At 33.0% G+C, this 25,415-nt stretch overlaps 1 protein-coding gene across 1 annotated transcript in view; it reads left to right on the plus strand.

The window, feature by feature from the left end:
• SLC13A1 (solute carrier family 13 member 1) overlaps positions 1-25,415 on the plus strand; it is an 81,362-nt gene that overhangs the window by 895 nt on the left and 55,052 nt on the right. The gene's annotated exons all lie outside the window — the stretch shown is intronic.

Below are 25,415 nucleotides of genomic sequence, written 5' to 3' on the forward strand. Positions count from 1 at the left end.
TTAAACATTATTTTCTTTTAAAATATAATTATTTGAGAATTAAAAGAATAATTAAATTGACACAGACATACATAAAAAGCAACAGATCTGACTTAGCTCTTGTTTATTAAATATTAGACAGAAGATTTTTTCCATTCAAAAATAAAAATGAAGTTTTGGCAGTATAATTCTCTTTCAATGATAAAATGATAAATAGGAAAAGCATTATCTCATAAAGAGATATATTGTAAATAATGTCTATAGTATCTTTAGTGTGGGCATTTTTTAGCATGGTTTGATGGCAAAAAGATGAGTTTTAGAATCATAAGTTGTTTGTTCAGTTTTAGCTGTGTCCAATCATTGAGAACTCATTTGAGGTTTTCTTAGCAAAAATACTGGAAAAGTTTACTATTTCATTCTCCGTAGATCTATTTTTGTCAGGCAATCAAGTTAAATAACTTGAGTAGAGTCACACATCTATGAAGTGTCTGAGGCTGGATTTGAATTCAGGCCTTCTGACTTCAGTCCCTAGCTGCCTTCTGGAGTCATAGGACCTGTGTTCAAATCTTATTACTTTACATTTATGTGACATCAATTAAATCATTTTAATTAGAGTGTGTAGTTGCTCACTTGTAATGTGAGTGGATTAGACTAGATTAAGCTCTCCGGTGAGTATTTGGTACAATCACCAATATCAATCACACCTTCTTTGCATTTTGATAGTGATAAGAGTTGCTATGGTCAAAATAATTTAGTACTAATTAGCTAAGCTTTGAGATGGAGGAGAGGGGAAGGAAATAAGCCTCTCTCAACTCAGTCAGATGGTTTATTTTCTCAAACTAGAAAAGATTTGAAGATCAGAAACAACTATGAGAACCTACCTAATGATATTTGGAAATGTTATTTACCAAAGACCACCATCTAATGAATTTCTTTTGGTCATAGCAACTCATAAAAATATCGACAGAAGAATTACAGTAAAAATCAGCACTGAAAGAATCATGGATTTTTTTATATTTAATTTTGAAATTAAGACATAGTTTTTTAATATTTGGAATTTTTTCAACAGAAGAGAATTCTAACCTGAGAAATTCCTGTTGACCATTTATCAATTAGTGAATGAACTTTATTCTTAAAAATTTGAACAAGTATCATATATATTTTGAAATTGAGACTTTTATCAAAGAAACACTGCAAAGATTTTTTTCTTCAATTATTTCTTCTTTAAACTTAGCTGCATTGATTTTGTTTGTTTAAAAAAAAAACTTAAAAATTTTATGCAAATAAAATTGTTCATTTTGTCATTTGTGAGCCTCTCTTTCTCTTGTTTGCTCTTGAACTCATCCCTTAATCATAGATCTGAGAAGTAATTTCTCCCTTAGTTTTCTAATTTGCTTATAATGTGACCTTTTAATGTACTAGTTATCTATTTAGAGGTTTTTTTGATATGATATCATATTTCTGCCACACTAATTTTGACTTTTCCCAGAAGTTTTGTCAAATAGTGAATCTTTAACCCAGTAATTGGAATCTTTGTGTTCATTGAACTTTAAGCACCAATCAACCCCTTTATCTTTTAACTAGTATCAAATCATCTTGATCATTATGATTTTATAGACTAGTATGAAGTCTGGAACTCTTCAGTTTCATTCATACCTTTTTTTCCTCATTATTTCTTTTTAAGATTCTTAAAGGCTTGGGGATAGAGATGATTTTGTTTTTATTAAGAAGGTTAAGTAAGATGGGAGAGAGAAAATAGATATTTGTTAATTTTAAAAAAGTTTTAAAGAAAAAATTGAACAATCTCCATAACTTCCCTATTTTCGTTTTTTTCACTTTCTTTCATATGAACATAAGATTCATTTCAAGAAAGCCTATACTACACACTGTGTTCATAGCTGTCCATCTTTTCCTTCCTTCCTTATAAGGTTTCTTTTGTTTTCTGCTGTACACTTTTTAGTATGTTTTATACACATACACATATATATATATATATGTACACACATATGTTTATATATCTGATATATACCTATATATAAAATCACATACATATATATACATACTTAGACACAGACATCTATAATCATACAAATATATATTTATATACATCTGTGTATGGCCATACTGACCTTGTTTGTTCTTTTTTTTTCTTAAGGTGACTAATCCTTCATAACTCCAAGTATTTCTAAATTTTTCTAAATCCACCAAATCATCATTTCTTACACCATAACAATATTCTAACTTAGGTTATCTATGGATTTTAAATATTTAAATATTAAATAAATAAATAATATTAAATAATATGGCTAATATATAGTATAGTTTCCCCATCTTTCTCTGATTTTAAATCTATTTTAGCTTTAAGATCAACAATTACTAGCCCTGTTTTTTTCCTAATAAATTTGACTCCTAATCATTATTATTATGTTTCTGTTTTTCAAGTCTGTTTCAATCACATTTATTTTAGATTGAGAAAAGTAATAATAGCTAAAACTAGTTATGACAAAGCAACATTGTCTCTTTGGCCCTACTCAGCTTTTTATAACTTTTGACTTACTGAAATGTCTGAAAAGTTGATTGCTCTTTTTAATCTCAAGTATTTCAGTGAGATATTTGATCAAAATTCTTTGACAAAGAAGACAAGTAAATAAAAGCACTTTGTATTGAAGCAAAATTATTTTCTTAGAAAATGTAATTGGTACATGATGTACCATTGGCTTTTCTGTGGAGCCTTGGCTATAATGTACATGGCCCTTGTGGAAAGTAAAGGCATGAAATCAAGTGGCATTTGATGAAATGTTTCCCTTTTACCTTCCCTTCCAATCAAGCCATTTGTTAAAACTCAATTAATGGTAATGAAAGGCTTTTTCCTTGTACAATAAAGTAATTTCATTTTTGGCTACTTTTAAATACATATTTAATCATTCAATCAGCCACTAATTAAACTCAAAGAATAATGTCTTATAGTGACTTACAAAAAAAGTAATATATTTTTGAAAAGAGTGTACCTTTTGGTATAGGGTTGTTTTTTTATTTTTGCTTTTGTTTTTTAAAGAGAGCCTTTATCTGGAGGAAAAAAAAAAAAGAATGCAAAACTGGAAATATGCCATTCAAGTAGACACAGATCAAGTTAATATAAATTTCAGTGGACTAAAACTAGACGACTCTCAGGCTCTCTTGATAATCTAAATTGTATAGAACTAGGAAATGAACCCCAATTATGCAGAATTAGGATCATTGGTTGAAAGTTGTGAAAGCATGTTTAAGCTTGACTGAGGAAAAGGCCTTAAAATGATTAGAATTGTTCCAAAGTGGGATGAGTGGCCATCAGTGATAGTGAGTGGACTCCCTATGGCTTTCCAACAGAGGCTCAATGAATATTTGTGGATGATATGGTGGAGAGGATTCCTAATCATGTACAAGTTAAACTAGATGTTTTCTGATGGCCAGTTTAGGTTCATGAAAATTAATTCAAACATCCTTTCTCCAATTTATTATTATAAGAAAGAGGGAGAGGAAAGAGAAGAAAAGAAAGGAAGAGAGCTGGGGAGAAAAGAGAGGAACAGAGAGACAGAAACAGAAAGCTAACCATAACCATGAAATTATACTTATATAGACTTATCAGTTGGTTTGCTGATTTTTCTATTTTTCAACTGCTAGCTGTATTGTTGTAAAAACAACCTGAACTAGCCTCATAAAAACAGTCTATGATAAAATCTCTGAATTATTTAGCTATATTATTATTTTTCATTTTTAATGTAATCTTATGCTTTTAATCACATAATCTTATGCTTTTTATCACATTCTTTTATGACTACATCTCTTAACTTCCCTGTCCAATAAGCCATTCTTGGTTTAAAATATTTTTTTGTTTTTTAAAGAGGGAATAAAAAAATCAATTAGCACCAACCAACATATGAATAATGCCTGGCAATATGGGTAATATTCTATACCCATAGTCTTCTACTTCTGAAGAAAGAAACAGGGAGGGTTAGCTATTTGATATTTAAGGATTTTTTATCTCTCAGAGAGGATTCTCAGGTTTTCTAGTTGAAAGGAACCTTACTAATAAATTTAAATTTAATTTAAATTTAAAATAATCTTTTAAAGACATTCAGTAGTATCAGTCATATCCAACTCTTCATAACTCTGGGGTTTTCTTGGGAAAGATATTAGAGTGGTTTGCCATTTCCTTTTCCAACTCATTCTATAGATGAGGAAACTGAGGCAAAAAGGATTAAGTGATTTGTTCAGGGTCACACTGCTACTAGATATCCTATCATCTGGGGTCATCTCCAAGAATCTGATTTAATTATTGCCCCTGAATTCAGATGACTCCAGATGAGAGAAAATGAGGCTGATAACTTTGTATAGCCTCCCTCTTTTAAATCCAATTCACTTGCAACACTTGGTATCCCCTTCCCGATTTCATGGTCTTCTTCAAGAAAGACATACAACAACAATATAGTTGGCCCCAGGGCCCACGGATATCAGAATTTTAAGGTTGTTAAAAGGCAAAGTAGGGCAGTCAGAAATTCTGTCATTCACTAAGTTGAAAAATGCTAATAGACTTCCCAAGAGTTCAAAGGAAGAACAGATAGACCTTGATGCTAATTTTTACATGTCCAGAAATTTTTAACACACACGTGTGTGTGTGTGTGTGTGTGTGTGTATGTAAGGTGACCCTTTTGGCAGTCTGAGGGAAGTTATGGTAGATTTTAAAAATAAAATATATAAGATCACACACACACACACACACACAAAACAACCAAAAAAACAATTAAATACCAAAAAAATACCAAAATGTCTAAACAAAAATTTTAAGTTCATAGACAGAGAGCTAAGAACTGCTCTTGGAAATGTGGAAAGTATCATGTATCTATATGTTTCTCAAGTAAAATCAGGGAATTCATAGGAAATATGAATGTTTCTATTTTTTTCAACCTTATCTATGATTTTGTTCAATGGTCAGCCTTCTACCACTGCTGCTTACAGTCACTTAGTCTGTAATTTAAAACCTTAGAGAGTTGCTTGGGATAGAAAGGTTAAGTGGTTGGCCCAACATGACATAACCAGTACCTGTCAGAGCCGAGACTTGCAAACAGGTCTTCCTGACCCCAAGTCCAACTCTTTAACCCAATTCTTTGCATTGTAACACTGTTTGAAATCTCACTATACCAAGCAGATAAAAAGAAAAAAAGAAAAGAAAAAGACAGAGAAAGGCAACCCTAATGTTAAAAATTTATTATAGAGCTGAAAAGTGAGATGAATTTTTAAAAAAAGTACATTCATTTTCTTTTCATTTCTCCATTTGTGTTTTTTTAAAATTCAATTAAGAGGGAAAGTATGAGGGAAAAAATAAATATTTACTAATCAGGAGCAAAAATGAAGTAAAATTCTAAAAAAATAAAATTTTGCTGAAGTGAGAAATTGAGACTTCCCTGAAGTTTATTTTCCTGAATGTTAATGCTGGGAAAGATTATCTAGTCTAAGCTCCTAATTTTACAGATGAGGACTAAAAGTCAGAGAAGTTAAATAACTTAAAATCACACAGCTAATTAATCAAAAAACAGTAGTGTCTTGGTGCCAACTCTCATATTCTTTCCAGGATGTCAAATGACTAAATTTTTCATACATGCAGAATAACTAAAAAATAAGGAAAGGCTGTTGCTCAACTCTCCCCTAGTTGTGTCAATAAAAAATGTGTTAAATATCTACTATATCCTAGGTACTGTGCTAAAGGTTGATGATTTAAAAAGAGGCAAAAATCAGTCCTTACCTTCAAAGAATCAATATGAAAACATGCAAATAAATCTATATGAAGTAAACCAAGTAAAAAAGAAATAATTAACGTCTTACCTCTCGTTTTCCCCTTTCTTTCCAAATACTATAAAAGTAGGTGGGTCTGATTTGGTTCTATTGCCTTAAACTTCTTGGGAGTTTTGTGAAGAGAAAAAAAAAAATCTTTAAAAATCAGCAAATGTATTGTAACGTGTCAAGCAAATGATACCCCACTCTACTATGTGCAGGATGATATATTATGGGCTAAGTGATGCAGTGGATTGGAGCATTAGGTTTGAAATAAAGAAGATTCATCTTGAGTTCAAATCTGGCCTCTGGAACTTAATAGCTATTTGACCCTGAGCTATCAGATTAGTACTCTGGTACTATCAGAATCTCAAGTCTGTTAAAAGGTGGAGTAAGGCTGTCACTAAATACTACAATTAAATGATCTGAAGAAAGAAAGGAAAATGATTACAGTTCTTTGCCAAGAAAACCTCAAATGGGATCATAAAGAGTTGGACTAAAAATGAGTGAACTAAATATTAAGATACCTTCCTTTTCCTGCAGATCAGGATGGAGGATTTTTCAGTCATCAGGAAATGGGAAATACTGGAGAAGATATTCATCTACAAATGATGAAAAAGAGAGAAGTAGACTTAGTAAGAGGCAACAGAAAGAGAGGTGTCAAAAACCAAAAGGATTATATCTAATACCATCATTGATGGGTATGAAAGTTCAAAAATCAGTTTGTTGTAAAGGATTTTAAGTATTTTATTTTAACCCATTTTCCCCCTTGGATGAATTGCAGGTATAGGGGTGGAGTTCTATTCTTTAGGTTTTCATGGTAGTCAATGGTACCTTAATCTGCATGGATGTTATTTAAGATCAAAATAATTACAACCCATAGATTCTGGCCTTATTTTGCTACTAAAAATATTGATTCTAACATTGATCAGTCTAAACATACACAATAACTACCTTCGAATACTTTGGTCATTTCAAGGTAATTCCAGTCCTGACTTCCTTTTCTATCTTCTTTTTCCATTTCCTTCATGCTTGTGGATGATTTTAATGAAAATTAAACTTATTATTGGCAATTTTTTTTTTTTTGTCTATACAATAAACTTTTTATTTTTTCCTGGTTGATGTTCTATTGCATGTTCCACAGCAACTATTCCAAATTCCCTGTACTGTTCTAAGAAATACTTTACTACCTTCTTTTTCTTTCCCCTTCCCTATCAGCAGAAGACTTCACCTTGTATTTTATTGATAAAATAGAATTTATCAACCATGAGCTTAATTCTTATTTCAATAAATTTCCTCATTTCTTGTAATCTCTTTGTTCTAGACTCTCAAAAGGTGAGACCAGTCTTTCCACTTGTGTTCTTTATCCCATATCTACTTTTTTTTTTTCTCTTCTCTTTAATCTCTCCTTGATGTTAATTTGATTCTTGCCTTTCTTTCCCTTCTTATTCAGCTGGTATCAAGTCCTATTACTTCCTCCAAAATATCTCAAGCCTCTATACCCTTCTCTTTATTCACAAATAAGTCTTTCACTACAGGTGAATTTTACCTTTTATATCCATCAAATTTTACATAATACTTTCTATAGCTCTCTGATGCACTTCTGTTTTATTTTATAGTATATTTATTTGTGTAAGTTTCTTATCTGATCAATAAGTAGAAAGAATCACAAACGCAGTTATTGTATGTTACCTAATCTTTCTATTTCCTTTAGTACCTAGAATAATTCTCTGCACACCATTGGCATTTAATCAATATTTAATTGAATTGAAAAACTGTGGGATACCACTAAAAAATACTATCTTTCATTGCCTACTGGTTGTAAATATGCTATGGTTCAGTGTTTGTGCAGACCGTTCCTTCCAAAGTATGTGGTCACAGCTACCTTTAACCCAAGACATTAATTGAAAATTAATGCCTGTCCACATTGAGCCTATGTGTAATTGACCTTGTCTGTGGAGAATCAGTTTTTCAAGTTTATGAGTTTTGAAATGAAAAGAATTTTGGAAAGAAATACACTATGTACTGGTAAAAATTTGCTATAGATCAGCAGTTGAGAAACACTGATCTTGCCCAATTCCCTGTTTCTGAGGAATACTGCACTGTAATCATCCTCATAAGGATGCTATAAATCCTTCTCCTAAAATCTTTAGAGAAGACAATCCAATGATTTCATAGTGGTTGCCAGAGTCTCTCTATTCTTGCATTTAGGATGTGTATTTTTATATTTATTCTTTCAAATCCATTCTCCTATTTGGCCTACATCCCTTCATACAATTCCGAAGTCCATATACCTTCATCTAATCCTTAGTGGAAATAAATAGCTGTTCATCACACATGCAAAATATTTGAAAAGAGTTTTAACGTACATCTTCAACTTTCTTTTCTTTATCACAACTTCCTCAAATTCTATATGGCACAAAACAATTTGTTACTAAGGGTAGCCACTACAATGATGGGATAAGCAACTTTGATAACAATCCAGGATCTTAGCTTAATTCCCCATGATGGTGGTTCACCTCTGTATGAGCTTCTATAGAATGATTTCCAGTTTTCATGACCTTGCTAATACTTTTTTTCTATTCAGTATGATTTCTGCACTTATGGACATGATCATTGTGGGAATTTGTTGTGCTCTACTATGCATATTTGCTAAAAGCGTCTTGTTTTGCTTTTGTTCTTTTTTCAATGTGTATAGGGAAGAATAGAACATATGAGAGACTAAGTGTTTTTAATTGAGAAAAAAAAAGCATGTTATGAAGACTTTAATAACAACAACTAGCATATGAGCACTCACTGTCTTTAATGCACCAGGGGTGAGGAGTGGGTGGTGGAGGGTGAGGGGAAGGAGAAGAAAAAGAGGGATGGAGGGAGGAGGAAGAAACAATGTTTTCAGTCTCTGCCTTTAAGGAGCTTATAATGTCAAGGACAAAGACTATATAACATGTATCCAGATAAGTATATAATGTCAAGAAAAATATATTAACAAAAAACAAATCAAGAAAAAAGTGGAAAAATGGAGATCAATTCATCTATGAGATTTCAGGAAAGGTTCCATGATGGAATTGCCATATAAATGTATAATCATAGTATAGTAGGCAGGGGAACTGAGGAAAGAGAAGTTCATTTCCAAGAGCCTATGCCTTTTTTATCATGTTATGAAATACAAAAAAAAAAAAAAAATCACTAATGGAATTAAAAAGAGTAGCTGGTCAGTGGCTAGTCAAGGATTGATGTTAACATATTAATACCCAGGGCAGCTAGGTGGCGCAATGGATAGAGCACCAGCCTTGAATTCAGGAGGACCTGAGTTCAAATCTGATCTCAGACACTTAGCACTTCCTAGCTGTGTGACCTTGGGCAAGTCACTTAACCCCAGCCTCAGAAGAAAAACAAACAAACAAACAAACAAAACATATTAATACCCTTTTGCCTGTTATATATTCCTTATTTGATATGAATAAATCAAGTATGTATATTCACAGGATTGGAGGAGACTTCCCACTCTGGTCTTCCCCCTCCCTCTACACATAGTCAACAGAAGGAAAAAAAAAATTTCAATAGGTATGAGGAGATGAGGAGAGAGTGTATCTCAGAAATGGAGGGAAAGACTCTGTAATAAAAACACAAAGGTAGGAGATAGCAGGTTAAGGTCAAATACTAGTTAATAGTCCAAAGACTAGTTAATAGTGTGACTGGACTGCAGAATGAATGAAGGGAGTAATGTAAAATAAATCTAAAAAAAAGTAAGTTACAATGAGAATATAAAGTCTCAGAATAAGGTGTTTATATATTAGCCTAGAGGTAATGGAAAAGTCAATAAAGGAAGGCAATAAAGTGGAAAGAGGGCTAGATTTGGAGGCAACTAAAGGAGCATAAACATTTCTGATGCCACCCACTCCAGTACTCTTTGAAGAATAAAATGGTTTCTGAAAACTATGGACAATGATCTAAGTTTTGATTCTCAACAAAATTAGAAATTATATTTCATCCAGGGGTGGAGACAAGATGTCAAAGTAAAATCAGGAAGCTGCTTGAGCTCACTGGTTTCCCCCTAAAAGCACATGAAACCAAGCCTCTGAACAGAGTCTGACAGAATGAAATCAGTCTCCAGCTCAATAGACTGAAAAAAAACTTCAAGAAAGGTCAGTCTCACTGAGGTGAAAAGGGTGTTAAGTCTAGGTCAAATAGACTCTGGGAAAGCTGGTGGGAGAATCAGCAACTAAGATTCTCAATCATAGCTCAGTAGAGGAGCAAATTAGTGGGGCAGCTTCCAGGCCCAGCTCAGAAGGCAAACTCTGGGAAACCAGGCTGAAAGCTACTCTCTACAGTGAGCAAGACACCACCCACAGGGCCCCTGTACTCAAAGCCAAGGCTCAGAGCTGCCCAAGAAGCTTGGGACAGTGTCAGGAGCAGAGCTCTACTTTAGAAGTAAAAAAAAAAAAAAAAAAAAAAATAGGAAATACCAAAAGAAAAGGAAAGGAAATGAGCAAGAAATAGAACCTTGACCATTGAAAGCTACTACAGTGATAGGACAGAACAAAACACAAACTCTGATGAGGAAAGAATGTCCACAGAGAAAATATCAAAGAGTGATATAAGTTGATCTGAAGCCCAAAGAGACTTCTTGGAAATGATCAGGTATATACCTAATGATGAGGTCTATACCTCAATAAAATTAGGATTAATTGAGGTCTAGTGGCAGGTTTGGGGTACAGGGAGTCAAGTGGAGCTCCCCTGCAACCCCCTTGGATTCGGCGCAAGGATACAAAGTTAAATCAGGTCTAGTGGCGGCGAGAGTCCCCTGTAAATGAATTTATAGGCCCCAAAACCTAGATTGATAAAAAGAGGTTTACTGTAGGGTTTGAAAGTAAAGTTAAAGTCTGGTTAGTAAAAGGTATTAGATAGAGGCAGGACAGAGAGTCTGTGATGCAAAGCATGGTTGCTGGCATCTTTCAACTCTCTGCCCAGAGATGATTTCAGCTTGGCTCTTTTATCTGCTTGAAGGGGTATATGGGTAGAACCCAGGTTGATTCCTCGATAGCCAGAACCCACCAAATGGAGGTTGGACTACCTGAGCAGATCATTAGAATGGGGGCTGGGTACAACCCAAAGTGGCTCATATCCGGATCTTTCCCCTTGGAATACAAAAGGGTAGTTTTGACCAGATCTTGTAAATCAAAGGTCAGTCCCAAAGGAAGTTGTAGATCAGAAAAAGGAATCTTAAAGGGGGCTACACCCACATCAGGAAATGCTTCAAAAGACTTCAAAAAGCAAAAGAGAGAGAAAAAAAATGAGGAAAGAAATAAAAAGTATGCTTGAGAGAGTCAACAGTCTGGAAAAGGAAAGAAAAAAAATTATCTGAAGAAAAAAACTCCTTAAACAGTAGAATAAACCAAATGAAAAAAGAGATACAAAAAATAACTGAAGAAAATCACACATTAAAAACTAGAACAGGACAAATGGAAGCTAATGAGTTTATGAGATAGCAACAATCAATTAAAAAACTAAAAAGAAAGAAAAATCAAAGAAAATGTGAAATACCTGATTGTCAAAAGAGCTGACCTGAAAATAGACCTAGAAGAGACAATTAAAAATTATTACCCTCCCTGAAGTTCATGACCAAAAAAAGAATATGGATAGGATTCTACAAAAGGTCAATAAACCCCCCAATATTCTAGAAACAGGGGGAGAAATACTCATTGAAAGAATCCATTGACCACCTCTGGAAAGAGATCCCAAAAGGAAAACCTCAAGGAACATTGTTGTGAAACTCCAAAACAATAATCTCAAGGAAAAAATACTACAAACTGACAGACCAAAATGATTCGAATATCAAAGAGCAATAGTCAGGATTATCCAGAATCTGGCAGTTTCTACAATAAAGAATCAGAGGACCCAGAATACCATATTACGAAAGGCAAAGGATTTGGGATTACAACCAAGAAGTAACAACCCAGCAAGACTCAGATCATCTTTTGAGTAGGAGATGGAGCTTCAATAAAGTAAGAGACTTTCAATAATTTCTATTGAAAAGACCTAAACAAAAAATTTAATCTACAAACACAGGACTCAAGAGAAGAATAGAAAAGCAAATAGAGAAAATATATATGGATAAACTTTTTACATCCCTAGATAAACAAATGATATCTGTAACTCTGAAGAACTGTATCTGTCATTGGGGAAGGAAGAGAAGGACATTACTTAGACTGAGGGTGTGGTTGTGAATGCACTCTGATGTGATGACATCAAAGAAAAAGACATTAAGGGATGGGAAAAGGTCTATCCTGGAAAAAGAGGAAAGGGAAGGTATAATGGGATAATTAGTTCCCAATGCTCAAAAGACCTATAACAATGGAGGGGAAAAAGGGAGGAGGATAAGCATTGTCTGAAGCTTGACTTCATCAGTTTTGGCTCTATGAGGAAATACTTTAATCATTCAGTGGGATATAGAAATTTATTTAATCCTATAAAGAAGTAGGAGGAGAGAGAAAAAGAAAAGGGAGGGACAGGATAGAAGGGAAGGCAGAAACACTAGGGAAAAAAAGTAAGGGGGGGGGAAGAGTTTATAGTGGAAAAGGTAGTGGGTAAAGTGAGTTAAAAAAATTACTAAGAGAAGGAAGGAGCTAAGGTAGATAGGATAGATTTTAAAACACATTTTAGAGAAGTGGGAAGAGTGATAGGAGATAAGGTAGTGTAAAAAATAATAATAAGGACAGGATGGAGAGAGATTAAAAGAATATACAGGGGAGAAAAATAGGTTGGAAAAAAATTCAGAGCTGGTAATCATAACTGTTAATGTGAATGGGATGAACTCTCCCATAAAGCGGAAGCAAGTAGTAGCAAGTAGTAGCAGAGTAGATTGAAAAAAAAAAAAAAGAATCTTACTATATGTTGTTTACAAGAAACACATTTGACATAGAGTAAAGGTAAAAGGCTGAAACAGAATTTATTATGCTTCAGCTGAAGTAAGAAAAGCAAGGATAGCAATTCTCATCTTAGATAAAATAAAAGTAAAAATAGATCTTATTAAAAGAGATAAGGAGGGAAAGTACATCTTGATAAATGGTAGCGTAAATAATGAAGCAGCAACAATACTAAATATGTGTGCACCAAATGGTAGAGCAGGCAAATTCCTAAAGAAAATTTAAGCCAGTTACAGAAAAAACTAGACAGCAAAACTATTCTAGTGGGGGAGCTCAACCTTCCCCTCTCAGAATCAGACAAATCTAACCACAAAATAAACAAGAAAGAAACTAGGGAAGTTAATAGGATCCTGGAAAACCTAGCTATAATAGGCTTCTGAAGAAAACTGAATAGGGACAGAAAGGAATACATCTTTTTTCTTGGCAGTACATGACACCTACTCAAAAATTCACCATGTATTAGAGTAAAAAAACTTCACAATCTAATGCAAAAAAGGAAGAAATAGTAAATTCTCCCTTTTCATACCACAATGAAATAAAAATTATAATCTATAAAGGGCCAGCAAAAGGTAGACTAAAAACCAAATGGAAATAAAATAATCTAATTCTAAAGAATGAATGGATCAAACAACAAATCACAGAAACAATCCACAGTTTCATCCAAGGAAATGACAATAATGAGACAACATACAAAAACCTATGGGATGCATAGCTACATTAAAAAATAGAAAAAAAGAAGACCAATGAAGTAGGCATGCAACTAAAAAAGCTAGAAAAAGAACAAATTAAAACCCCCAATTAAATACCAAATTTGAAAATTTGAAACTTAAAGGAGAGATGAATAAAATAGAAACTAAGAAAACTATTTTTATGAAAAAAAAAACTGACAAAATAGATAAATCTTTGCTTAATATAATCAGAAAAAGCAAAGAAAAATTCAAATCGTCAGCATCAAAAATGAAAGAGGTGAATTTACTACCAATGAAAAAAGAAATTAAAGTAATAATTAGGAGTTATTTGCCCAACTCTATGGCAGCAAGTCTGACAATCTAATTGAAATGAATGAATATTTACAAAAATATTAATTGCCCAGGTTAACAGAAGAAGAAATAAAATATTTAAATGGCCCCATTTTAGGAAAACAAATTGAACAAATCATTAATAAACTCCCTATGAAAAAGGGTCAGAGGGATTTAGAAGTGAATTCTACCAAACATTTAAAAAACAATTAATTCCAATACTATGTAAACTATTTGGAAAAACTGGTAAAGAAGTACTATCAAATTCTTTCTATGACACAAATATGGCACTGATACCTGAACCCGGAAGGACCAAAACAGAGAAAGAAAATTACAGACCAATCTCCCTAATGAATATTGATGAAAAAAATTTAAATAAAATATTAATAAAGAAATTACAGTAACACATCAGTAGGATAATACACTATGACCAAGTGGGATTTATACCAGGAATGCAGGGCTGATTCAACATCAGGAAAACTATTACTATAATTGACTATATCAATAACAAAACCAACAGAAATCATATAATCTCAATGGATGCAAAAAAAACTTTCGACAAAATACAGCATCCATTTCTATTAAAAAAAACTAAACAGCATAAGAATAAAGGGAGCTTTCCTTAAAATAATAATCAGTATCTAAAACTTACAGCAAGCATTATTTGTAATGAAGAGATGCTGGACACATCCCCAATAAGATCAGGAGTGAAACAAGGATGCACATTATCACCACTATTATTATTCAACATTGTTCTAGACATTTTTACTTTAGCAATAAGAAAAGAAAATTAAAGGAATTAGAATAGGCAATAAAACTATCATTCTTTGCATATAATGTGTTGATATACTTAGAGAATCCTAGAAAATCATCTAAAAATCTACTGGAAACAATTCACAGCTTTAGCAAAGTTGCAGGATATAAAATAAGCCCACAGAAATCATCAGCATTTTTATATATTACTGACAAAGCCCATCTCACTCTATCAGTGAGATAGAAAGAATTTACAATTACTGTAGATAAAATAAAATACTTGAGGGTCTACCTGTCAAGACAAATCCAAGAGCTACAGAACACAATTACAAAACACTTCTCACACAAATAAAATCAGATTTAAACAAATGGAAAAATATCAATTGCTCATGACTAGGTTGAGCTAATATAATAAAAATGACAATTCTGCCTAAATTTATTTACTTGTTCAGTGCTATACCAATTAAACTGTCAAAACATTATTTAAAAAAAAATAAAAACAAAATTCATCTGGAAGAACAAAAGGTCAAGAATATCAAGGAAATTGGTGAAAAAAAAAATACAAAGGATGGTGACTTAGTAGTACCAAACCTAAAACTATATTATAAATAGCAATAATAAAAAACCATTTGGTACTGGTTAAGAAATAGAGTGGTGGATCAGTAGAATAGATTAGATACACACAACACAATAGTCAAGGCCCATGTCAATCTTGTATTTGATAAATCCCGTAAACTCCAGCTTCTGGAATAAGAGCTCACTATATGACAAACATTGGTGGGAAAACTGGAAAATATGTCAGAAATTCAGCATAAACTTATATCTCACACCCCATACCAAAATAAGGTCAAAATGAATGAATACATGATTTGGATGTAAAGGATGATACTATAAACTGAAAGGGATAATTTACTTATCATGTAATGGAATGATCAAAAAAGAACTAGAGAACATTTATGAAAGGCACAATGGACAACTTTAATTACATTAAAATAAAAAGTTTTACACAAAACCAACAGAAACAAGATTAAAAGGGAAGAACAAAGCTGAGAAAAGAATCTTTGTAGTCAGTATTTCTGATAAAGGTCTCATTTCTAAAATATATAAAGAATTGTGTCAATTTTATAACAATACAATACAAATCATTCCCAATTGATAAATGGTCAATGGATATAAATAGACAATTTTCAGATGATAAAATTAAATCAGTTGGAGAATGGCTGAACAAATTGTGGTATGTGAAGGTAATGGAATATTATTCTATAAAAAATGACGAACAAATTGATTATAGAAAGTCCTGGAAAGATTTACGTGAACTGATGCTGAGCGAAACAAGCAGAACTAGGAATACATTGTACACAATAACAGAAAAGCTTGGTTCTTCTCAGCAGTTCAGTGATCCAAAGAAATCCCAATAGACTTTGGACAGAAAATGACATCTGCATCCAGAAAAAGAACTAAGGATAATGAATGTAAATCAATACATGCTATGTTCACTTCTTTTTTCTTTCTTTCTTTCTTTTTTTAATCTGTTTCATGGATTTTGCCTTTTGCTCTGATTTTTCTCTCCCAACATGATTTATAAATCAATGTGCATTAAAAATAAATAAACTTACTACAATAAAAAATTTATATTTCAAGATTATGAACAGCTAGTAGAAGTATTGGGCAAATTACCAGAGACACAATTAGTCAGTCTTGACTTAATGTCCACTTGAGATGAGGTCTCTAGATTTTGTTACTCATTGGTTTTATTAGTATTTTTGATGAAGATATACATAACATTATAATCAAATATGAAGATGCCACAGAACTAGGTGAGAGAGCCAACATTTGAAGTTCCAGTCATGATCCCTAGAAAGATATTGATTGTAGATGCTTAATAGTTATTCATTATTGATGGAACATTGGATCAAATCTAATAACGTGATGCTGAACATGGAAAAATGCTTTTCATTTGCATCAAAAAATAACTTCACTTTAGAAATATGATATGGGAGAGATACAGCTCAGTAGCTATTTACAGAACATCTAGAGATTTCAGTGATTTGCAAGTCAATAGTGTGATATAGCGCAGCCAAGATACTAATGTTTCCTTAGACTGCACTGAGAAATAATGTCCAGGACTAGGGATGTGATAGTCTCTGTGCCCTCTATTCAGCTCAAATAGAATCTGAAGTATTATTTTTAATAATCTGAAGTATTTTTAGGAAGATCATTGATGAAATATGTATTGAATAGAAAATAATCTGAATATATCACACAGAAGAGTACAAGCATGAAGGACTGCTAGTTGATGTTTTATGAGGCTCATTTGGAGGATACAGAAAGGTTTATTAAGAAGTAGATTTAGTTACAGGCCATGCTACCTATCTTTGAACAGTCAAAAACTTTCATGTAAAAGAAGGATGAGATATATTTGTCTTAGTCAAACTTTGGCATAATGAAGAGTGGTGGGTAAGTTAATTTTACTTAATTCTCCTATTTTGCTATAAGACTTCTCATTGAGCAGGGGATATTTTGTAAATGTTGGCAAAGATCGAATAAGTCAATAAACTTAAAAACATAATTTTAGAGGAATAGACTTAGGCTTGAGGTTAGGACATAATTTCTAACCATTAGGCCAGTTTCAGGAGGTAATTTTTTTTTTCTTCAGATGCCTTGTAGAAGCATCCATTTATTTAGTCAATAGTCACTAATTAAGCTATATAATATATGATAAGCACTGTGCTAGGTGTTGAGGATACAAAGACAAAAATGATATTGCTCTCAAGGTAATTTGAGGGGGTGATAAATTTCAGCAAATTAGAGAAAGCTTTAGAGAAAAAAATGAAACTTGAGTTACTATCTTAAAGATAGATAAAGATTATGAAAATCAGGGACAGAGGAGGTTATTCATTCCAGATATGGGGAGTGGGAAAGACTTATTAAAAATATATTTTTCACTCTCTACTTAAAAAAAAAATAAGGAAAATTTTCCTTTCTCCAGTATTGTAGTCTCTCTCCAGTTCCCTGTGATCTTTCATAGTGCAATTTCTTTGCTTCTCTATGGTATAGTTCATCTGGGGCTGATAATCTGAACTCATCAAGATGAACTCTTACTATCTCACTATTTAAATTTTTTTCAAATTCCTGTTAGTCATTTATGCTCTGCCCTTTCCAGGCCAAAGATCATTCTCCTTGGCATTAAAAAAAATGCTTTTTTCAGTATTTGCTTTCTTTCCTCACTATTCTGTGCTTTTTTTGTTTCCTTTAGTATTATTATTACTTAGCTTTTTTATTTTTTGTGCTAATGAAAGAAAAATAAAAAAGGGTACCAGAATCATTTCTAGAATGGAACTACAAGGACATTGAAAAGTATTTCGTGTCGTAGTTTTTTTTTTGTTTTGTTTTGTTTTTAATTTCTTCTTCTAAGTATGTTCTTAATTTGGACTAGTTTGCTAGTTGCCTAAATTCTGAGTCTATTTTACAGACTACAAAACTAAATCTCAGAATTTAAGTATTTACTCCAAGTCAATTGATGTGGTAGATCTAGGGTTATAGCTGTATATTTTCTTAGATTGAGCTACTTTGAGGAATCCTTCTGAGAAGCAACATGAGAAATCTACAACAGATACTAACACTGGGGGTTTCCACTAAAAATATGACAATTGAAACCAAGAAATTAATATAGTGATGTTAAAGTTAAAGGAGTACATATTAAAAGCAACAAGAAGTAAAGTTATTGAGAGTAAGTAGTATCACTGAGCTGGGAAAAAACAGTCCAATATCATGGACCAGTTCTAGTTAACATGCAAGCTGTTTTGTGCTAGTTATTTTTTCCTTCACGACTAATTCTCTTGATATTAGGTTTCTGAGATTAAAAAGACTAGAGAACATAATAGATGGAAGCACAGGCACATAATAAGAGGAAATTTAGAAACACTGAATTAATAATGCTTGAGAAGGATAAAATCAAGAACAGGTGTGGAAAGATAAGGGAAATGAGACAAAACAGGAAAATGGTAAATTTTGGGAGAAGCTCAGAGATGTATTTTTCTTTTTTTTTTTTTTTTTTAATAATTTTTATAATTATAACATTTTCTTTGACAGTACATATGCATAGGTAATTTTTTTTTTTTTTTTTACAACATTATCCCTTCTGTTTCGAGTTTTTCCCCTCCTTTCCTCCACCCCCTCCCCTAGATGGCAGGCATTCCCATACATATTAAATATCTTATAATATATCCTAGGTACAATATATATGTTCAGAACCGCATTTTGTTGTTGTTGTTGCAAAGGAAGAATTGTATTCACAAGGTAAAAATAATCTGGGAAGAGAAACAAAATAAAGCAAAACAAACAAACAAACAAACAAAAAAACAATGCTCTCAGTTTACACTCATTTCCCAGTGTTCCTTTTCTGGGTGTAGCTGATTCTGTCCATCATTGATCAATTGCAATTGGATTAGCTCTTCTCTATGTTGAAGATATCCACTTCCATCAGAATACAGTATCATTGTTGAAGTGTATAATGATCCCCTAGTTCTGCTCATTTCACTCAGCATCAGTTGATATAAGTCTCAGAGATGTATTTTTCAAAGTTTGAAGAGCCTTAATTAGGAGGGAAAGAAATAAGGTTGAGGAAGACTTAATAAAAGGATTTTAGAGGAAAGCATAAAGGAGAGACAACTATAAAAAAGAGTGAAAAGAAAGTTAACAAAAATTGTCATTTTAAAGAATCATAGCAAACAACTAAAAGGTGTAATAAGAATTAAAATGATTATAATAGCTTGTAACAATAAACATTATTTAAATTAATTAATAATTGTTAAGAATTAATTATGAAGATTATTAAGAATATAATTATTAAGAATTATAACAATCACTAAAAAAAACAGGAAAATGACTATAAAATATAAGAAATAGAAACTTTCTCCAAAAAAATTAGACTGAAGAGTTCATTAGGGCATATGGTAGCTCAAGTATAAGGCATGTGATCAATACAAAGACCACTTATAATTCCAGAGGAACAATGATGAAATATGCTATCCGTTTCCTGATAGATGGTAGGTTTAGGGCAAATGCAATATTTTTGTATGACAATAAGGTTATTTATTTTATTTGACTATGCATATTTATTACAAATAATTTGTTGAGTGAAAGAGGAAATTATTTCTGTTAATAAGAAAGGAAGATGCTATAGATGAAGAATGTTTGTGCATTTTTAAATGATGTCATGGTATTGTTAGTTTTGCTTATCCAACTTTGTTAAAAGAGATCTCTGAAGGAATGGAGGGAGTCTTTTGTAAATGTTAATATGTATAAATCAAATGTAGCAATAAAACAAAAAAAATTGACACAAGGGAAAAAAGAAAAAGAAAAAGAGAAAGCAAAGAAAATGGTGGCCAGGTGGGGAGGGAAATAAATATTTCTTAAGCTTTTAGCTTGTTCTAGTCATTATGCTAAGTTTTTTACAAATACCATCTCTTTTGATGCTCACAACAGCCTTAGGAGGTAAAGTAATATTAGGACCCTCATTTTACAATTGAAGAAACTGAGATAGACATAAGTTAAATAACTTGTCCAGGATTATAAATCTAGTAAGTATCTCAGGCTGGATTTGACTTCATGTCTTCCTGATTTCATCTAATGACAGTTCTTCATTAAAAAAAAAAAGTCTTTAGAATTTTGTCTGGGGAACTTACAAATTTAATTACATTTTATTTAAAGTCATAGGATTTAGAGTTCTCAGTATCCTTGAAGTTAATTTAATACCCTTGTTTTGTGGATTTGAAAGATATGGTGCAGAGAGATGTTTGTTCATTTAATAAACAAATATTCCTCGAGCAATTGCACAGAACTCTGCTGGACATTGTAGAATCTGAGAAGAATAAGTGATGGTTTCTTTCTTCTAGGAGTTTATAGCTATAATGAAGAAATAAGGTGTGCACACAGAAATTTAAATGGCAATTAAGGTATGACAAAATACTATATGGATAGGACTTTTCTACTACATGAGGAGAAAGAGAAAGATAGACAAAAAAGAGAGTGTTCTTTCTGGCCTGACATATTATAAGAAAACAGGGCTTGTATGGGACTTTAAAGGATAGATTGGGTTTGTATTTAAATGAATATGAAATTTCTTGAGCTAATATTAGTACATCCTAGAAAGGTGAAGTAGGGATATAAAATTTTTGATGGCTAATTTTCTTTTTATTTCCATCTAGAAATATAAAACATATAAAATAAAACTGAGGGTTTCTTAGGGTGAATCATTAAGTCAATAAATAATAATATTGTGAAGAAGATAATATTATTATCCCTTTTTTACAAATGAGAAAACTAAGGCTGAGAGGTTCAGGATTTGAGATAGAATTTCAACTCAGGTCCTCTTGACTCCAAATTCTGTATTATGGGCTATCTAAATGGCAGAATTCAGAAAGACATCTTAAAGGAGGTTGAACTTGAGTTGTCTTGAAGAGGAGGTTAGAGTTCCAAGAAGCAGCATAAGATGGTAGAACCCTGTTCAAAGGTAATAATAAAGGAAATGGAATTTAATGGATGGGTATCAATAAATTATTTTGGCTGGAAAATAGAATATGTAGGAGGGAATATATAGTCATTTTCATTCAGTTATTTCTGATTCCTTGTAATCTCATTTAGTGTTTTCTTGGCAAAGGTAATGGAGTGGTTTGCCATTTCCTTCCCTAGCTCATCTTATAAATGAGGGAACTGAGGCAAACAGGGTTAAGTGACTTGCCCAAGGCCATATAGTTAGTAAGTGTCTGAGGCTAGATTTGAACTCAAGTTTTCCTGATTGCAGGTCTGGTATTCTGTCCACTGGGCCACCTATGTAAGAAGTATAGTAATCTGAAGTCAGATAGAAAGACTGGTTGGAGCTAGAATGTAAATAAAATACATTAAATGTCAGAAGGCAAGATATTTTCTTCTCGAGGCTTCTTGAGAAAAAGAAATATGGGTACTCCTTTGTTTTAAAAATATTGGTTTAGTGGCTGTGCATACAAACAAGAATGAGCTTTTGGAACAAGTGAGCAGATCAGCCTGAAGGGAGCATATATAGAGTATAACCCCTGAATGGAAGTTATACTACAGAATAGTGGGATATAATTTTGTGTGTGTGTGAGGAAAAGTGGTTAAGTGACTTGCCTATGTCACATAGCTAGTAAGTGTGTTAAAAATCTGAGACTGAATTTGAACTGAGGTCTTCCTGACTTCAGGGTTGGGGTTCTATCCACTGCATCTAGCTGCCCCTGGGCTATAAATTTGTAAAGAAAGGTTTGATCCAGATTCTGGAGGGTCTTGGGTATCAAATTTAGGGATTTGCTCTAGACTTTATTCTGAAAACAAAGGAATTCACAAGAGTCATACTTCCTAAGCAGAGGAGTGACATGGCAAAAATTGTGGGATTTTAGGAAAATTAATCTCAGGAGGAGGAAAGTCTAGTACATAGCATACTGTGTAAGCCTTTAATAAATTCTTGTGGACTGACTTGGTGAGTTGTGAGAGCTTGAATTGGGATATTGGAGAGTGGGGGTGGCAATGAGGCTATAAAGTAAGATTCCATTGTAAAAGTTATTATGAAGGAAGAGTTCAAAGAATTTGGTGACTGATTATTCACTGGAGAGTGAGGAAAAGAAGAAGTCAAAAATGAATCAAAGCTTTTTGAGTCCAGCTGCCTGATAAAAGGCAGGACCACTGAAATTTTTCTACTATTCACTATCCCCTTTTTAGCGAGGAGAAAAAAGAAAAGCTCGCTGTTTTTTCTCTTCCTCTGTAGTTTGGCTCATTTTTCTCCATATCTTTGTGGATGGAGACATTTTGAGACACTTAAAGCTTTTATATTAATTTGAATTTGAGTGGTTTAAAACTACTGCAGCAGTAGGAGTACGTATGTATCCTGAGCCATGAGGCTCTTCATAGCCTCTGTCAAATAATAATAGTGTTTTTCTTGTAGTGCACAGATTCAGAATGCATTATTTCCTCTCCCCCTTCCTTAATTGCTTCATGTTCTCTTTTGAAAATGATTGCAATGAGGGAGGCCTGTGATTGGCCCAGGTTTTCTCAAACTGTGCTTAGATGAGATCAAGCCCACTTGGGTCTTAATTCATCAGCCAAATTATTCTCTCTAATATCAGTCACTATGTCATAAAGAGAAGGGGGAGGGAGAAAACTTTTTTTTTTTAAACTGTAATTTACCTTTCATTTCCATTTAGGGCTATAATTTAAAAAAGAATGAAAGGGATTTTTAAAATATAATCAGCCACATTTCCCATGCTAATTTCAGTCTGTTAGAATTCTATTGAAATGTCCTCTAATCTCCAATCTGCCTAGTCATAGCATTCATTTCTTACCTCTGTGACAGATTTTTGGTTCTTTTTCCTTGAGAAAGGTAAGCCAGTTCAGTTGGTCTATTGTTAGGCTGAGAATGGAAAGAAGGCTGTGGAGTGGCAGGTCAGATTGGGGAGTTGGTCTAGTTAGGAAAATCATTCCCAAGAGTTGCTAGGAGTTTGAATTCCGGGATGGATATGCACAAAAGAAAACCAGAAGAGATTTACTGGGATTAATACAAACTCATAGCCACCTTTAGAGATGAGTGAAAGAGAAAGAGAAACGAAGTATTGGAAGACACAGGAAGGAAAGAATCAAACTGAGATTAAAGAAAAAAAAGAGATATTAAACTGGGGGGGGGGAAAGAATTGCAGAAATAAGTTAAGAATAAAGTGGTTCAGAATGAAAACAAGAACTTCTATGGAATAAAAAGATAGCCTAGCATGACAAGAAGCAGATTTCTTCACTAGATCTGAGAAGGGACAGTGTGGTTGCTCAGTTATTTAATCCAATAATGCAGGTGATACAGTGGATAGAGAGGTGGTCTTGGCGTCAGAAAGGTTTCAACTCAACAGGCTTCTTTAGTTGAATTTAATATTGAATTTTACTTGAAGTAAAAACAGCTTAAGCATAGTGGATAGAAGGACAGTCTTGAACAGGGAAAGATTTGGTTCAAGTCTTGTCTTTGTCTCATCCTGATTGTATGTTCTTACAATGTGACTTAACCTTTCAGTGCCCCAGGCAACTTTCTAAGAGTAGAAAGTGCCAGTCTGCATTGGCCAAAGAATTTCCTCTTTAGGTGTTCAAAACACTAGTGAAATCAGAGGTCTAGTCAGGGAAAAAAAAAAAAAAAAAAAGAAAAACTACAATGCTTGCTTTTATTAAAAAAAAAAAGTTCTTACAGATGCCAGGATTAATATAAACCCACAAGAGTGAAGTGACTTTTAATTATTATAGCCAAAATTCCCATTCTAATGTTTATTCTTGTCTTTACTTCATAATTAACTGCGAGAGACAAGACAGCAGAGAAAACATCAGTGACTCTAAGGGGAACTTTGATTTTCCAAGGCAATAGGTCAAACGAAAGAAGGTTTGGAGATCAGAGAGAAGTAGGGAAAAAAAGATATTTTAAGCAAGCCCACCTACTCTCTTCCTCTCTGATACCCAGAAAACTCTGGGCATGGTAAATTGGGGTTCCCCCTTAAGTCTTTATACTGCTTCAGATTCTGAAATTCCAATATCCCAGAGTCATTGCAAGAGTTGATTCCCAAACTTTATCTCAGGCTACCTGGAACTACCTTCTTTATGAGAGGCAGAAGCCAGGAAGGAAACTCTTACTTTTTTTTTTTTTCTTTTTATTAGTGGATAGATATAACTTAAATATATTTCTGGGCAATTAAAGTAAAAGTGGTTGATAGAGAAGGGAAATATAAATATTCTCTGCCTGTTGTAATAATCTTGTTAACCTCACAGTATCATTTAAATGGGGCATAACAGTGGTTGGACAATGGATAGAGCACCAGATCTGGAGTCTAGAGGACCTAAACTCAAATCCAATCCCAGACATTAGCTGTGTGATGCTGAACAAGTGACCTAATCTTATTAGCCTCAGTTCCTCATCTATAAAAAGAACGGGGGAAAGATGGCAAATCACTTCACTGTCTTTGCCAAAAAATTCCAAATGGGGATACAAAGAATCGAACAGGACTGAAATGATTCAACAACACTCATTTAAATATTGCTGGGGAAGGGGTATGTATATGAGGAAATAAAGCTAATTAATTTGAATAGGACCAATTGAGTGGAGTCCAAGCCCTCTGGCAAATTATGCCATGTATCCTTCCATCCTTTCTCCCAATTCCTCCACATCTTTTACACAAAGAAATATAGGTTTAAAATGAATATCAAGACCACTGTTAGGGGCAGAAAAGAAGTCATAATAGCTGCCTGAAAGCAGAGTATTTGTGTACTAGAATATAAGTTTCTTAGGACAAGGAACATGTGTCATTCTCCTATATTTTATATATTAGATATACCTGCATTGTCCATGTGCTTTATTATTTTGTCATAAAGCAAAATTCATTCTGGGGGAAGAGGAATTCAAATAATTGAGCTGTAATGATAGAAATATAACATTTTTAAAAAGACAAATCCACCTAGATACACTCCAAATACACTTATTGAGATAAGGCATCTTGAGGAGTTGAATGAATGAATGATTATTGTTCCTTTTTGATGTCCTAGCTCTTCTGGCCAGCATCTGGTACCAAAGTCAACATGTCAGGTTCAATCCCAGTCATTTTGTGATCAGAGACTGTATCCTTTCTGTTATCCCTTAAGATAAAACCATATGACAATCCATCATTTCAGTGTTAGAACCTATTAAAAAAAGAAACTGAAGGTTTTGTAATGTTTATTGAGTAAGTCCAGATTTAAGTAGATAAATGACTTAATTATTTCATAGTCTCATGATTGGACATATGTATCAAGGAAATGAAAGACAGAAACAAATTCCAAATACTTCTTGGTGGAAGCAAAGAACCAGGTACAAAATGAATGCCCCTTGATGGGGAAGGAATGAAGAAGCTATGGTATAAAA

Source organism: Sminthopsis crassicaudata, chromosome 5 (assembly GCF_048593235.1).
Source record: "Sminthopsis crassicaudata isolate SCR6 chromosome 5, ASM4859323v1, whole genome shotgun sequence".
NCBI lineage: Eukaryota > Metazoa > Chordata > Mammalia > Dasyuromorphia > Dasyuridae > Sminthopsis > Sminthopsis crassicaudata.